Below are 15,822 nucleotides of genomic sequence, written 5' to 3'. Positions count from 1 at the left end.
TAGAGCCCCTGCCTAGAATCCCCCAGTGAGGGGCTGGGGTGTGGCTTAGTGGTAGAGCCCCTGCCTAGAATCCTCCAGTGAGGGGCTGGGATGTGGCTCAGTGGTAGAGCCCCTGCCTAGAATCCCCCAGTGAGGGGCTGGGGTGTGGCTCAGTGGTAGAGCCCCTGCCTGGAATGCCCCAGTGATTCTAGTGATCCCAGGGATGGAGCCAGTCAGCTCCAGTTTTTTGTTTTTGTTTTTGTTGTTATTTTGTTTTGTTTTTTTCTAGCATGGGCAAGACCATAGGTTTGATTCTTTGCACCACAGATAGAGAAGGGAAGAGGAGAGAGACAGAGGCAAAGACAGGGACAGACAGACAGGAAAGAAAGACAGGGACTATCTCTCCCACTCCTGGAGCCTTCAGTTCCCTGTCAGGAGCCTTGTAGACTGTAGCCCCAACAGTGTGGTCCCACAAACCCTGCCCTTTGTCTCCCACTCCAGAGAGTAGAAAGGTAACAGTTGATAAAACCTGCCCTGTCCTCACTGTGTAACCTAAGACAAGTGCTTTAGGGTCACCTAAGACTCAGCTGTGTCTGTGTCATCTGTATATCAGGATATCACATCAGGATGGGGGGACACATTAATGGATATGTGACAACTATTGATCCATCAAATTGGTCAAGAAAGCTCTAGATGGTCAGTAGCACAAACAGATGACCCGGGCATTGTGGGGGTGGGGCATTGTGGGGGGGTGGGGCATTGTGGGGGTGGGGCGATGAGGGAGACACTTGTCTATGGGGAAGGCCCATGTCCTGTGGGTGAGGCCTGAGCCCTGTGGGTCAGGCCAGTACTTGTTGAGTGAGCTTCTTTGGGAAGCTGGATTCTGCCTCTTGAGCTCCTCTGAGACAAATGTAGACACCTGCCCTGGCCACCTCCATTTGAGAACACCAGCTAGAGCTGCGGCCACCAGCTCCAGAGACCTGATTACTTTTTTTTTTTTTTCAGGAAAAGTTTCAAGAGGATTGTTAAATTCCAATCTAATTAAAAATTAAGCTGATTAAACTCACAGGAGGGGCCCACGCTCTGGGTCGTCAGTGTAGGAAAGGCTATTTGTACACTTCCCTTCGGGGTGAAGGCACCAGGTCTGTTTCCAGTTCCACATTCCACGATGCTGAACGCTGCGGTCACCCTCAGGTCAGCCATGGTGTCTGTGGCACACCACAGCAATGGACCAGGACTTGGGCTGGTGAGGCGGCCCGGTGGGTAAGGGCGTTGGCTGCCAAGTCAAAGAACTTGAGTTCAATTTCTGGAAGCCACATGAAATAAAAAGAATTTAACTTCTGCAACTTGTCCTCTGACCTCCATATATGCACTGTCACACACATGCACCGACACCAACACACTCACACACACACACACACACACACATACACACACACGCACACACACATGCACACATGCACATGCACACTAAAAATGTAATAAAAAGTTATCCAGTGATAAAAATCAGGCTTTTCTCACCAAACAGTCCATTGTCATCCCCATACTACTGCTAATCTTCCACACTGAGGGGGGTCCCATCATCATCTATATGAGTGTCCCCTAAATACATCACAGGTCCCTGTCTGCTGCCTGGTCAATTGTGACCTTCTCCAGGCCCCTTGGTAGCTCCCTGCCCCTTTAGGACACTTCTTTCCACAGAATGTCTCCCGGAACAAAGCTAAGCATGCTACCTGAGTCTCTGAATGTCTCTGTGACTCCCACTTACGCTCAGCCCACCAAAGCATCAAGGCCTGGCAAGGCAGGTCATTGTGGCTTTGCAAATCTCTCTCACTGTCCAGACAGCCAATCCGACGCAGCTAAGCAGTCTGTGGAAGACCGGGTTTCCGTGTCCTGACGCTTAGCCCCTCTTTGGGATGTTCAGTCTCAGTCGGAGCAGTCCTGAGGCTCCCTGCTTGGAGCTGACTGTTGCTTGTGTTCTTTGGATTGAGAGTAAACCAGGGCGTGTGTTTCAGGGAACAGAATCAGAACAGACTGGTAGGTAAGGAAAATGGGGGTGTCAGGTGGCCCTGAGCTGACCAAGAGCAGCAGTTGGGGCCAGATCAGCAATTTCACTAGTCCTTCCACCACGTTGTTAAGAGAGAGATGGGCAAATGTATCCACTTCACAGTTTGCCCATTATCTTGATATAGAAACAGGGTCTGAAGTAGCCTAGACTAGCCTTCAATTTACTGTGCAGCAGAGGGTAGCCTTGAACTTCTGATTCTCTCTTCTCTACCTTGAGTGTTGGAAGTACAGGTATGCACCACACCAGTTTCATGGGGTGCTGGGGATTCAACACAGAGCTTCATGTATGCCAGAAAAGCACGCTTGCAACCACGCCAGCAACCACACTGCATTGTACCACTTAACTATGGGGTGTGTGAGCCTTTCACCTTTTGATCCCCAGCCTTGCTCATGTATGGTGAAGCCTTACATGCTCTGATTTTGTTTTTGCTGCTTTAGCTGGACCCTTCCCCTCAGCTGTCAGGATTCTCAGAGTTTTGCAGTGGGTATGAACATGAGCTGTGAGCACCGCTGGCGCTGGAGACATCTCCCAGGCTGCAGACCCAGGGGGAGCATGGCTGAGTTGGCAGGAGGAGTTTATCTTGGCTGAATTCTCTAATCCTCCTTAAGGATTAAGGAAACGTGATGTGCCTCCCTTGATAATGTCCTTTAAAGATTTAATAGGTTTCAGGCTTTCCAAAAGAAAGCCCTGGATGAGGCATTTGAAGGAGTTACTTAAGCTCCTGACTCCGTGTGTGACCTTGGCCTGCCTCTCTCTCTCTCTCTCTCTCTCTCTCTCTCTCTCTCTCTCTTCTAGAAGGCCTGAATTGTGTGGCTATAGCCTCAGTAACGAGCTGGGTACTGGTAGAGCTAGCTCAGTGGTAGAGCCCCTGCCTAGATTTCCCCAGTGAGGGTCTGGGACATGGCTCAGTTGTAGAGCCTAGAATGCCTTAGTTAGGGTATGAATGTTCCTCAACAAATGAATGTATTGATCCACTGATGGGTTCAGAGCTGAAACAGTGGAACAGTAGTTTGGAGATGGGGCCTGGTTAGAAGTAGATCACTGTGTACGAGGGTGGGACACAGCCATGAAAGATATGTCTTCATTTTCATCCATTGTTGCCTTTTGGGAGTTCTCAGTCTCTTTTTCTCTCAGTCTGTGGCCCTCTCTCTGCTTCCCGGCTGCCCTGAGGTAAGCAGGTCTCCCCCATCCACCCTCTTTTGATGCTGTCCTGCTTTCCCTCAGGCCCAAAGCAAGGGCACCTGCTGAGTGGGGACTGGATTTAACAGGCCAAATCAACTCTTTCCTCCTTAAGGTTGTTTCCCTTCGGTATTTTTTCACAGTAACCGACACAGGTATAGGAGAGGCTGGGCCTTAAAAGTGGCTGGAACCAGGGAGGAGAGTCGGAGGACCTTCTCCGTCTCAGAGCACCCACATCTGGCTCACGGGAGCACTCCATTTCCGGCCAGCTCGACTGACCTTTCTGCTTCCAATGTGCAAGAGGTGAAGGTCAGGGTGGTGGGCGGGGGTTAAGGAGGGAGCTTTGCCTAATAGGAACTAAGTGACCGTCTAGGAGGGTTGGGGTCCCTGCACTTAGAACAGAGGTTCTTCATAGGGGTTGCCTAAGACCATATAAGTACACAGTTATTTACATTACAAATCATAACAGGACCGAAATTACAGCTATGAAGTTTCAAGAAAATCATTTTATCGGTGTGTGGTGGTGATGAGGGTGGGGGGGGGTGTTCACCATAACACAAGGGACCCCATTAAAGGGTTGCAGCATTAGGAAGATTGAGAACCACCAATCTAGAATGTTCTCTGGAGGAAACTGAGAGTCTGAAGTCTGGGGGAATGGGAGTCCAGGAGTTTAGTGGGAGACGGAGCCGAATCTATTCTAGTCTCTTTGATCTTTATCTGTATTGTTAATTCCATGACAACAGAAGACAGCACTTTCATGCCGGGAGTGATTTTCTTGAAGCAACATCGGTAATTTTTTGTTATCTCTGCAGACAGCTCCAACTTCTCCTTCTCTTGGGGTGTGGCAGGCACAGTGGGACTCTCAGGGGTCCTGAAGCCCCCAGGTGGGTCCCAGCCCTAGCAGGGCCCCTGTGGTAGGGGCTAGCCAGGCCATTCTGCATTCCTTCTGCTGCCTCCTGCGATGAACCCCTCTTCCCATCCGCTTTGCCTCTTGAAGGACATTTGAGAGCACAAGGAGCTCTGTGGAGAAGCCTCACCCATATTCTCACTGTCACTTGAAAGGGTCATCTTCAACTTGAGAGGCCACAAACAGCGAGGCAGGCCCCTCATATACATGCTCAGTGCCGCCTGTATACAGGGCAGCACATGCTGAGTTATACACAGACACGCTACCCAGGGACATCAAGCACAGGTACAGGGACACACACACAGAGACACACACTCACACTGACTCTCATACACAATGTCACAATGACAGCTATATGCCAGAAACGGTGACTTGCCTGTATACAGTAACATGTGGCACAGTCACACACAAACATGTTCACACCCATACATAAGCCACACACAGGCACAGGGATGCAGAGTGACTCAAGGGCACATTCTCACACACAAATGTACATCAATCCAGCTTGAATCACACATTTACATTTTTATATGTAATAAGTCACATGCACAAACATGTAGCCATACAGCCCTATATACATTTTCACACACACACACACACACACACACACACACACACACACACACACACACAGAAGGAATATTGTCTATTCACACGAGAGTAGTTTTCTGTCTCCCCATCTTTCAGGCAAGAGTGTTCAAGCCTAGGTCCCAGGGTGAGGGTACAGGGCACCAAAGCCCCCACAGAAGCTGTTTCTCAGCAAGTTTCCCACCGGCTCCCTGTCACCATGGGTCTTCTATGTGCTTTGGCTTGCCACAGTGTCCCTTGAACTGTGGCCCCCAGGGCTCAGAGGCTGTGTGGCCAAGTCTGGCCCTCTGACGTGTAGGCTCCCTGTTGAGCCTGCTTCAGGGCTGTATCCCTGGTGCTGAGCCTGACAGGAGACAGATTTCCTTTCAGACATTTCGTGCTTCATGACATCAGAGATTTGTAACCTTTGTGTGACTTTTCTGGCAAGTGGTTCATTTTTTTAAAAAAATGCTTATTTATATTTTATGTGCATTTTACCTCCATTTATGTCTGAATGAGGGTGTCAGGTCCCCTGGAGCTGGAGCTATAAACTAGTGAGCTGTCACATGGGTGCTGAGCATGGAACCCAGGTCCTCTGGAAGAGCAGCCAGTGCCCTTAACTGCTGAGCCACCTCTCCATCCCCTAGCAAGTAACTCTCATCGGTTTCTCTCTCTCGTTATTATTTATAAAAGGTTTATTGTTTATTTGTGTGTGTGCTGCAGAAGCCAAAAGAGGGCATTGGATCCCTGGAGCCGTGAGTTACAGGCGTTCGTGAGTCACCTGTTCTGGGAATAGTGCTGAGGTCCTCAGAAAGAAGAACAAGCATTCTTAACAAGTGAGCCATTTCTCCAGCCTGTCATCGCCGTCACCACCACCACCACCACCACCACCACCACCACCACCACCACCACCATCATCAGGGTCTTACTCTGTAGCCCAGGCTAGCCTGATATGTATGGCACCACTCCTATCTCAGTCTCCTGAGTGCTGGGATTATAAATGTAAGCCACCACACCCAGCTTCTATTGGATTTTTAGGGGGCTTTTGACCTAAAAAGAAGGTTCTGAGGTCTTGTCTCCCTGGGGGAGAAGGACTATTGACTGCACAAAAATAACTTGAGGGTGCAGCCCCAGGGCTGGGGCTGGGGCTCTGGGCCGTGCTCTGCCAGCCTGCTGTCACCTACGAAGCAGGGTGAACACACACACACACACACACACACACACACACACACACACACACACACACACGCAGAGCCCAGAGGTCAACAGTCTCTCACTGGGACCTGGGGCTTGCAAATCCAGCTCGACTGGCTGGCCAGGGAGCTCCAGGATATTCCTGTTTCCGTGCCCCAGTTCTGGGATTACAAGCATGCACCACCATGCTTGGCTTTCTATGGGATGTGCGGTAAATCAGACCCATATCTTCATGCTTCTGGGACAAGAACTTTAGCGATCATTGTCTTCACAGCCAGGATGATGATAATGGTGATGGTGGTGATGATGACCACAATGACCACGGTTTGACAATTTAATAGATGCATATGACACATTTTGGTTTTCTTCCCCACTACCCTCTCATTCCCCTCACATCCCTAGTGAACTCCTTCCCAACTGGCTCCCCTCTTAATTCTAATTTTATTTTATTTTCGACCCCTGAGTTTCATTAGGGGCTTTCACGAACATAGGTTATTTTCTAGAACATGGTCACCTTGCCCGTGGGTACACCGCTGAGGAAAATGGCCTCCCCTCCCCCAGTGCCACTAACAGGGACGCGCAGCTCAGATGGGTAAGGCTCACAGGCTCCTTCCCACCCGTGCTGGCACTGTCACTGGCTCCATTACATTATGGTTACATTATGCAGGTAACCCTAGCTACCGTGAGGTCTTGTGTCCAGCGGCCATGTCACAGGCTGAAGACTGTAGTTTTCCTCCCATGAGTCTTATGGTTGTTACATTCTTTTTTTTTTTTTTTTCCTGGTTTTTCGAGACAGGGTTTCTCTGTGTAGCCCTGGCTGTCCTAGAACTCACTCTGTAGACCAGGCTGGTCTCAAACTCAGAAATCCGCCTGCCTCTGCCTCCTGAGTGCTGGGATTATAGGCGTGCGCCACCCCGCCCACCCGGTGGCTGTTACATTGTTTCTTCTCCCTCTGCGCTGACGCACTTTGAGCCTTGTGGGGTTGTCATGGATACCCTGTTTAGAACTAAGCACTCAACAGTCATTTATTCCCAGAACTCGGACCAGATGTAGGTCTCTAAAGTCACCTACAGTGACCTCAAACAGATTCTCTGACCGAAGCTGAGTACCACTTCTCTATGGGTGAAAACATCATGGGTGTTTAGAAGATACACCATGTCCATTTCCTTTTTTTTTTTTTTTTAAATTTTAATTAATTTATTCTTTCAATTTTTTATTAGATATTTTTTTCATTTACATTTCAAATGCTATCCCAAAAGTCCCCTATAACCTCCCCCTCCCTGCTCCCCTACCCACCCACTCCCACTTCTTGGCCCTGGCCTTCCCCTGTACTGGGGCATATAAAGTTTGCAAGACCAAGGGCCAGGGGCCTCTCTTCCCAATGATGGCCGACTAGGCCATCTTCTGCTACATATGCAGCTAGAAACACAAGCTCTGGGGGTACTGGTTAGTTCATATTGCTGTTCCCATGTCCATTTCCTAAAGCAACAATATTAAGTTCCTCTCCAGGGCATATGACTGCTCAATCCATAGGCTTTTCTTTTCTTTTCTTTTCTTTTCTTTTCTTTTCGTTTCATTTGTTTGTTTGTTTTGAGACAGAGTTTCTCTGTATAGCCCTGGAACTCACACTGTAGACCAGGCTGGCCTTGAACCCAGAAATCCGCCTGCCTCTGCCTCCTAAGTGCTGGGATTAAAGGCGTGCGCCACCACCGCCCAGCTTTTGGCTAGGCACTAACTCCCTCCTGTAGACCATACTTTAAGTCCACTCAGAAAGGGGCAGGCTACTATGTAAGCCATGCTACAGATGCACCTGCCTGCCAGGTTGCTCTTGTGGAACACAAGGCTTTCAGCTGGGTAAGGCTGGTTAGTGCGTTCCAGCCTGTGAAAGCCAGCCCCCCAGGGAGGAAACTTCCAGATCCTGTAAATGTGATCTCTTGCCACCCTGGTGTCTTTAAATGATCTCTGGCATGTAAAAACTCGTTGACAGACAACTGCTATTCTCCACAGCTCCACAGGTAGACACTTAACATCATCTGCAGACAGTGACAAATCTGCCTCCTCATTCCCAATTCTTTTTTTTTTTTTTAAATCATAGTAAAAGGTTTACAACATAAAATTTCCCATTTTAGCCACATTCGTGTGCACAGTTCAGCAGTGCCGAGCACATTCATGGTGTGGTGCGCCCACCCGTGACAGGGTATGCCCACCCGTGACAGGGTATGCCCACCCGTGACAGGGTACGCCCACCCGTGACGACAGGGTATGTCACCACTCCAGACAGAAGCTCGGGGCACTGGTTACTCTTTTCTTTTTTCCTTCTTTTTTTTCCCCTTTTCCTTTTTTCTTTTTTTAAAGAATTATTTATTTACTTATTTATTTAATGTGTATGAGTACACTGCAGCTGTCTTCAGACGCACCAGAACAGGGCATTGGATCTCATTACAAATGGTTATGAGTCACCATGTGGTTGCTGGGAATTGAACTCAGGACACCTGGAAGAGAAGTCTTAACCGCTGAGCCACCTCTTCAGCCCTGGCTACTCTTTTCTTTGCTGTGGCAACAGCTTAAAGGAGGAAGGTTTGGGTTGGCTCACAGTCTGAGAGTGCCCAGTCCATCACTGTGGGGAAAACATGGCGGCAGGAGCGTGAGGCCCCTTGGAGGTGGAGAGACATGAATGCTGGTGCTTAGCTCAATCTCTCTTTTTACTCCCATCCTGTGGATCAGTACCAGTATCGTCCACATTCAGGGCGGGCTCAGTTAATACCCAGAGGTGCTTGCTACACAAGAGTGGGAACCTGAGTTCAGATCACCAGCACCTAGAAATGTGGCTCTGTGCAACCCGAGTTTTGTGTAAGTAAGTGGGTTGGGGCGGGGTGTAGACAGGGAGACCACTTGGGCTTGACAGATGCCAACTGAGTTGCAGGTTCAACAAAAAGACCCCTTCATCAAGGGGATAAGGCAGAGGGTAATAACGCAGGGTACTTGATATCTTCCTTGGGCCTCTGAGTGTGCACACACCACACACACCTATGTACACTCAAGAAAAGGAGGGAGATGGATGCACATCAATGTTCAATGACAAGTTCAAGCATAAAGTTGAATGGCCACTGAAGACCAGAGTCCCCAGCAAAATTCTGGAGACTTCTGTGTACACACGCGGCCTCCTTGCTGGCCTCTTCCTTTCCCCGGTTTATTTTCAGCACCTCAGAGCATTTGGGTTGCTATTGAGAACCTTCTCTGAGAGCTCTTTTGCAGTTAGCTCTCCCCCAGCTTATGCAAATCTCAAGCCCCCACACCGACTGCCACCAACAGAGATGGTGAATACCACAGACTGTTCTGGGTTTCATAGCCAACAGGAAACGCAGAGATGGGACTTGGGGCTGGTTGGGGCATGAAACCTCTCGTGGTGTCTCTGTGGTCTTCCTTAAGCAGCACCCAACCCTGCACTTGGGGTACACTCCTAGACATGGGGCACGCCAGAGCGCTTCTTTGCTTTCTCGTTAAACTTCTGAGCGTGCTGGGTGGTGGTAGCCTATGCCTTTGATCCTAGTACTTGAGAGGCAGAGGCAGGCGGATTTCTGAGTTCGAGGCCAGCCTGGTCTACAGAGTGAGTTCCAGGACAGCCAGGGCTACACAGAGAAACCCTGTCTCAAACCTCCCCAGCAACACCCCCCCCCCAAAAAAAAAAATTAAACCAGAACAAATCTTCTAAATGTGTTGACAATGTTCATGGTGAATCTACCAAAACCCCCACATAGCAACAGAGATCCGATATTGCTGCATCCGCCCATCCACTGATGCCGGTCAGGGTCACCTCCTGCATGTATTGCTTCCTCTAGGGAGAGCTGGCTTCTCCCCTTAAATTCCTGCCCTGACCTAGATTGACTTGATTTCGGGAATGAAGTCATGGCGGCTCTCAGCCAGTTCTGGACAAAGTTTGTAAGAATCTTGGCAACTTCTGCTTCTTCCAGTCTTCTGAAACAGCAGCTACTTAACCATCAGGTAGACAAGTTGCTACCATGTTGGAAAGAACCTGAAGCAGTCACGTGAAGAAGGAGACATCTGGGTGTTGCATAGCTGTGGTGCTCAAATGAACAAAGACCTTTTAAGACAGTGGTTCTCAACTTTTCTAATGCTGCGACCCTTTAATACAGGTCCTCATAGTGTGGTGACCCCCAACCATAAAATTATTTTCATTGCTACTTCATAGTTGTAATTTTGCTACTGTTATGAATCATAATATAAATATCTGATTTGGGAACCCCAGAGAGGTCTTGACCCACAGGTTAAGAACCACTGTTTTTAGGGTTAGAGTTAGGGTCAGGGGTTAGGGTTAGGGTTGGGTTAGTGTTAAAATAAAAAAGAACCACTGTTTTAAGATCAGAATCAGTGTGTGTGTGTGTGTGTGTATGTGTGTGTGTGTGTCTGTGTGTCTGTGTGTGTGTGTGTGTGTGCCTGTGTCTGTGTGTGTGTATGGGGCTATGTGTGTGCCACAGTGTGGAGATCAGATCACAACATTGTGGACTGGTTCTCTTCTTCCATCTCTATATGGGTTCTGAGAATCAACTTCAGGCTGACAGGTTTGAGTGGCAAACACTTTGCCCACTGAGCCATTTCACTGGTTCCCAAGAGCATAGTTATTATTTATTTGAATTTTGAGACAGAAGCTCATGTAGTCCTGGCTGGTCTTAAAACTCGTTAATAGCCCAGGCTATTGATGAGCTGATTATGTAACTCACGTTGGCCTTGAACCTTGGGTCCTCCTGTCTCCACATCCCAAGTGCTGGTTTATAGTTGCATACTACCTAGCTGGGATCCATATGCTCCATTTAAATAAAGTACCATAGGTGTCCTGGCTGGGTGTGAGTGTGTGTGCTTTAGAGTTTTAGGGTCATGGCAAGCTGGGTTTAGATCCTGCTTGTTGGTCTATGAGTCTAGTGGCCCTTGGAATCTTGGGATGAGGTTGTATTTGATCAGGGCAGATCCTCAACAGGATGACTGGTGTTCACCTAAGACGACAGGATGACAGGGACAGCAGAGATGGGTCATCAGGTGAAGGGCTTGTTTTACCAGTGTGGGTACTGGAGTTTGGATCCCTAAGCACCTATACGAATGTTGGTTGGGTATGGCGACCTACCTGGAAACCCAGTGAATGGAAGGCAGGAACAAAAGAGTCCTGGAACATCTTAGCTCAATTGATGAGGTCTGAAAGACCTTGCCCTGTATATAAAATATAGTATTTGTTTTTATTTGTTTGTTTGAACAGGGTTTCTCTGTGTAGCCCTGGCTGTCCTGTAAAGCAGGCTGGCCTAAAACTCAGAGATCCACTTAACTCTGCCTCCAGTGTGCTGGGATTAAAGGTATGCACTACCGTTGCCTGGCTTCACAGTATTTTTTTTTTTTTTTTTTACCTTCTCACTCCAGCCCCCGCTCACTCCGGCTCAAAGATCTGTTTATTTATTATATGTAAGTACACTGTAGCTGTCTCTAGACACTAGAAGAGGGCGTCAGATCCCATTACAGGTGGTTGTGAGCCACCATGTGGTTGCTGGGATTTGGACTCAGGACCCCTGGAAGAGCAGTCAGTGCTCTTAACTGCTGAGCCATCTCTCTGGCCTTTCATAGTACTTATGGCAGCCCCAGTACACTGACCCAGCTGGTTGGTGGTGACAGGGTCTTCATTTGTCACCAGAGTGGTGCAAAAGACACTTTTCTTATTGCTGTAACAAAAGCAACTCAAAGAAAGGAAGGGTTGCTCTGGCTCACAGTTTGAGGGTGCACAGTCCATCACAATAGGAGGCTCACTGTCTGAGGGTGCACAGTCTATTGTGATATCTGGCTCACAGTCTGAAGGTGCACAGTCCATCACAATGGGAGGCTCACTGTCTGAGGGTGCACAATCCACCTTGATAGCTGGCTCACAGTCTGAGGGTGCACAGTCCATCGCAATGGGGAGGCATGGGGGCAGTGGCAGGAGGCAGCTGCTCACACTGCATCCACAGTCAGGAAACAGAGAGATGGGTGCTGGTGTTCATCTTACTTTCTCCTTTACCCATTTCTACTTAGACAGGACCCCAGACTATGGTATGGTGATGCCTATATTTAGGCTGGGTCTTTCCACATCACTTTCTGGTGATGTTCTCACAGATGTGCCTAGAGTTGTAACTCCCTAAAAACTAGTCAAGTTGACAGATGAGGATGAAGTGAGAGAAGTGAGATGAAGTGATTAAGAGAGAGAGAGAGAGAGAGAGAGAGAGAGAGAGAGAGAGAGAGAGAGAGAGAGGAGACAGGCAGATACCAAGGCTCACCAGCAAACCTGCCTAGCCTTATCAGTGAGCCCCAGGTCCTGTGAGAGAGCATGTCTCCAAACGAGATGGAGGCTGGGAGGAGGCTAAATTAGGAATGGTGCTTGCTCTCCAAGAGTGAGGTCCTGGGTTTGAACCCTCACACCATGTAAAAAACCAGACAGGGCTTTGGGGGGGGGGAGCAGAGATGAGCAGATCCCCAGAACTTGCTGAAGTGAGAGATCCTGTCTCAGGCCAGTAAGACAGAAGAAATAGAAAAAGATATCTGAAGTCCTCCTCTGAGATCTGTGTGTGTGCACTTAAATGCAACCACACATACACACACACTCTTGTGTACGCAATGCACACACACAAACACACATGCATGCACACACATAGTTACATGCATATAACACACACTCATATGCATGTAACACAGATACACACGAGTGCATGTAACACACATGCACACACATATGTGCATGTACACATGTGCACATAGCATGCACACTCATGTGTATATAACACACACTCATGTGCATGTAGCACACATACACCCTGAGAATCAAGTTGCCTCCCTCTGGGGAGCCTTGTGCAAACTTCTCCTCTTTCAAACACTCAGGGTCCCAGTGTGTACACTCCAGCACTGTGGGCCATCCCTGCCTACAAAGGCTGGGAGACAGAGGCCAGCCTAGCTGCCCAGTCAGGATGCATATCTGCTAACAGGGAGACGTGGGTGGCACGGGCTCAGGGTGGGTGGTGGCTCAGGCTGGCTTTCAGACTGGTTTTTTCCTGGCAGTCAGGGCCAGGTCTGGGCCACAGGGCTGCAGCCTCCCTCCTGTGCCATCTGCGACAAGCAGGTAGCTGTGGTCACAGGCCGGTGTCTCCCAGGAGGGCCCTGCTAGGTGGTGCTTAAGCAAATGATGAATTAGAGAGGACAGGTTTTTATCGACCTGCCTGTGGCCTGCAGAGAGGGAACTGTCTGATTCCGCTGCTGGCTGGGGGAGGGAGAGCCAGGGCCTGTGCCCAGAGGGTCATCTCCTAGGAGCTGCTGACATCACAACTGCCTGTGAAGGCCACTACAGTGGGCCTGCCAAGGTCACTGTCACAGGAATTGGCCTCTATGTCTCCACGGAATTTGGTCAGGGCTCTAAGCTGCGTGACGGGAACTATAATAGTCTCGAATCCCTCTCTGTGTGGGAGCTCTGGGCTGGAACACTATTCAGGGACAGAGGTGACTCAAGGATGCCCATCCACATGCCCCCAGACCCATGTTATCTGCTTTTCCCAGCGTGATGTGAACGAATGCCAATTCACCATGGACAGACTCCAACGACAGGCCAAGGGAATCACTCCACCCAGTGGTAGCTCGTAAACCATCAGTTAATGAGGAGTCACCCAGGATCCTGGGTGAGGGGTTCCCCCACAGAAGCTTGAGTGAGGAGTTTCTTATGGGAGCCTGAGTCCTTTACAGGAGTGGGGGTATTGGGTCCCTCTCAGGAGCCTGGGCAAAGGCATATAATGCACACACAATGCACATATTCACATTTATACACACATGAACCACACAAATAGCTCATGAAATACACATGAGCCACACACACCAGGCTCTCATGTGTGTGCCTTGAGGGCTGTCTGTGTGCTCTGGTCCTTCTCAGCCTGGCTGTTCCTGCAGGGCTTCTCATTTCTCCATGGCCTCAAACAGTCTAAAGGCTTCCATATTGGATCATGCGGCCTCCATCATTTCTAAGCCACCTGCCTTTCTTTCTTTCTCTTTCTTTCTTTCTTTCTTTCTTTCTTTCTTTCTTTCTTTCTTTCTTTCTTTCTTTCTTTCTTTCTTTCTTTCTCTTTCTTTCTTTCTCTTTCTCTCTCTCTCTCTCTCTCTCTCCCTTCCTTCCTTCCTTCCTTCGTTTTTTCTTTCTTTTCTGTTCTTTTCTTTCCTTTTTCGAGACAGTCTTTGTAGCCCAGGCCGGCCTCAAACTTAAGTAGCCAAGGATAACCTTGAATTTATGACCCTCTTCTACTTCCACTTGCTGAGTGCTGGGGTCTCAGGTGTGTACGCCACACCTAGGTTTAGGCCTTTTATTCAGTACACATACATATTTATCGGAGAGCAAATTCCAGTGGGGGAGGGGGTTGGCTGTAAAAATAAAGATTCATCAATAATGCAGGGGACAGAAACTGCTGTGGAGACGCGCGTGGTTAGGAAGTCAGTTTATGCATCTGCTTTTGACAGGAAAGTTAATCGGAAGACACACGCTGCGGTATTGAGCTGAGTCAGCTCTGTGGATGGCAGTTTTGGAGAGATTTTTAGTCCTGCCCCTAGTTTTTCTTAACCTCCAGGCCCATTTTGCCATCTCTGATATGTTAACCCACATTGGCCTTGAACTCATTATGTAGCAGAGCCTGACCTTGACCTGGGTGCTGGAATTTGAACCCATGGCCTGTTGCATGTGAGACAAGCACTCTGCCAACTAAGCTACATTCACAACTACAATTCATCCTCTGAAACAAACAGTACATCCACTGCATGGAGTGGCATCCACTGCATGGAGCGGCCACCGCCTCTACTTGCTCAGAGCCCGTGCCTCACCTAGAAGACCCCGTTAGCATTTTCTGCCCCACCGGTCTACACTGGAACCCCCTGCCTGTGCTAGGGAGTTCGTCCTTCCTGAACCACAGACTACACAGGCTTTGGTGGGGGCTCCAGCACAATGTGCACAGCTCATCTGTTTTCTAGAACATGCCAAAACATCAATCTCTTATTAAAGCTAAATAATATTTTGTCATGCAGAGATCTCACGTTCTGCTGACGCCCAGCAGCTGCCTGTTAAACATTGTAGAAACATTTGTGTACAAGCGTGGGTTTCGTGCCTTCTCCTGTTCTCTCGGATACAAGCACAGGGATGGAATCGCGGGTCTGAATGGTGATCAGTGTGCAGACAGAACCGTGTTGGGTATACCACTGTTCATAACACAGCCATGGGATGAGGGGGACTGTCCCTGCACATCCTCACCAAGGCCCATAGCTAGTGTGTACTTGTAGATTGTAACCAAGCACAGTCTATTAAAACCTTACTGAAAAAAAAAAAAAAAAGTTGAGTGTGGGGCTGGAGATAGGCCTTTGCAAGTAAAGACACTTGGCAGGCCCCTGGTGGCCTGAGTTCCCACATAAAGGTGGAGGGAGACAATCAACTCTATGGAGTTATTCTCTGGCCTTTACATGTGCATGGTAGTATACAGGCTGACGAACTTGTGAGCACACTTGCATACACACACACACACACACACACACACACACACGCACACCTCTAGACATGGTTGTAATCCCAGTGTCTGGGAGGTTGAGACAAATTTATTCTTGGGACTTCCTGGTCAACCAGCTTCACATAGTCAGCCAGGTCTAGGAGTCAGCAAGAGATCCTGTCCCAAACAAACAAACAAACAAACCATATACATACATACACACCCATCCTACACACGTGTGTGTACATGCACTCTCACACATACCTATGTACAGGCAACATAAACAATGCCTTAGTTAAAGTTTCTATCGCTGTGATGAGACACCATGACCAAAAGCAGGGTGGGGGCTGTTCATTTAGCTCACACTTCCACATTGTAGTCTGTCACTGTATTCGTTC

Source organism: Mus pahari, chromosome 23 (assembly GCF_900095145.1).
Source record: "Mus pahari chromosome 23, PAHARI_EIJ_v1.1, whole genome shotgun sequence".
NCBI classification, from domain to species: Eukaryota; Metazoa; Chordata; class Mammalia; order Rodentia; family Muridae; genus Mus; species Mus pahari.
The sequence above is the reverse complement of the archived record's forward strand: the minus strand, read 5'-3'. Positions refer to the sequence as shown.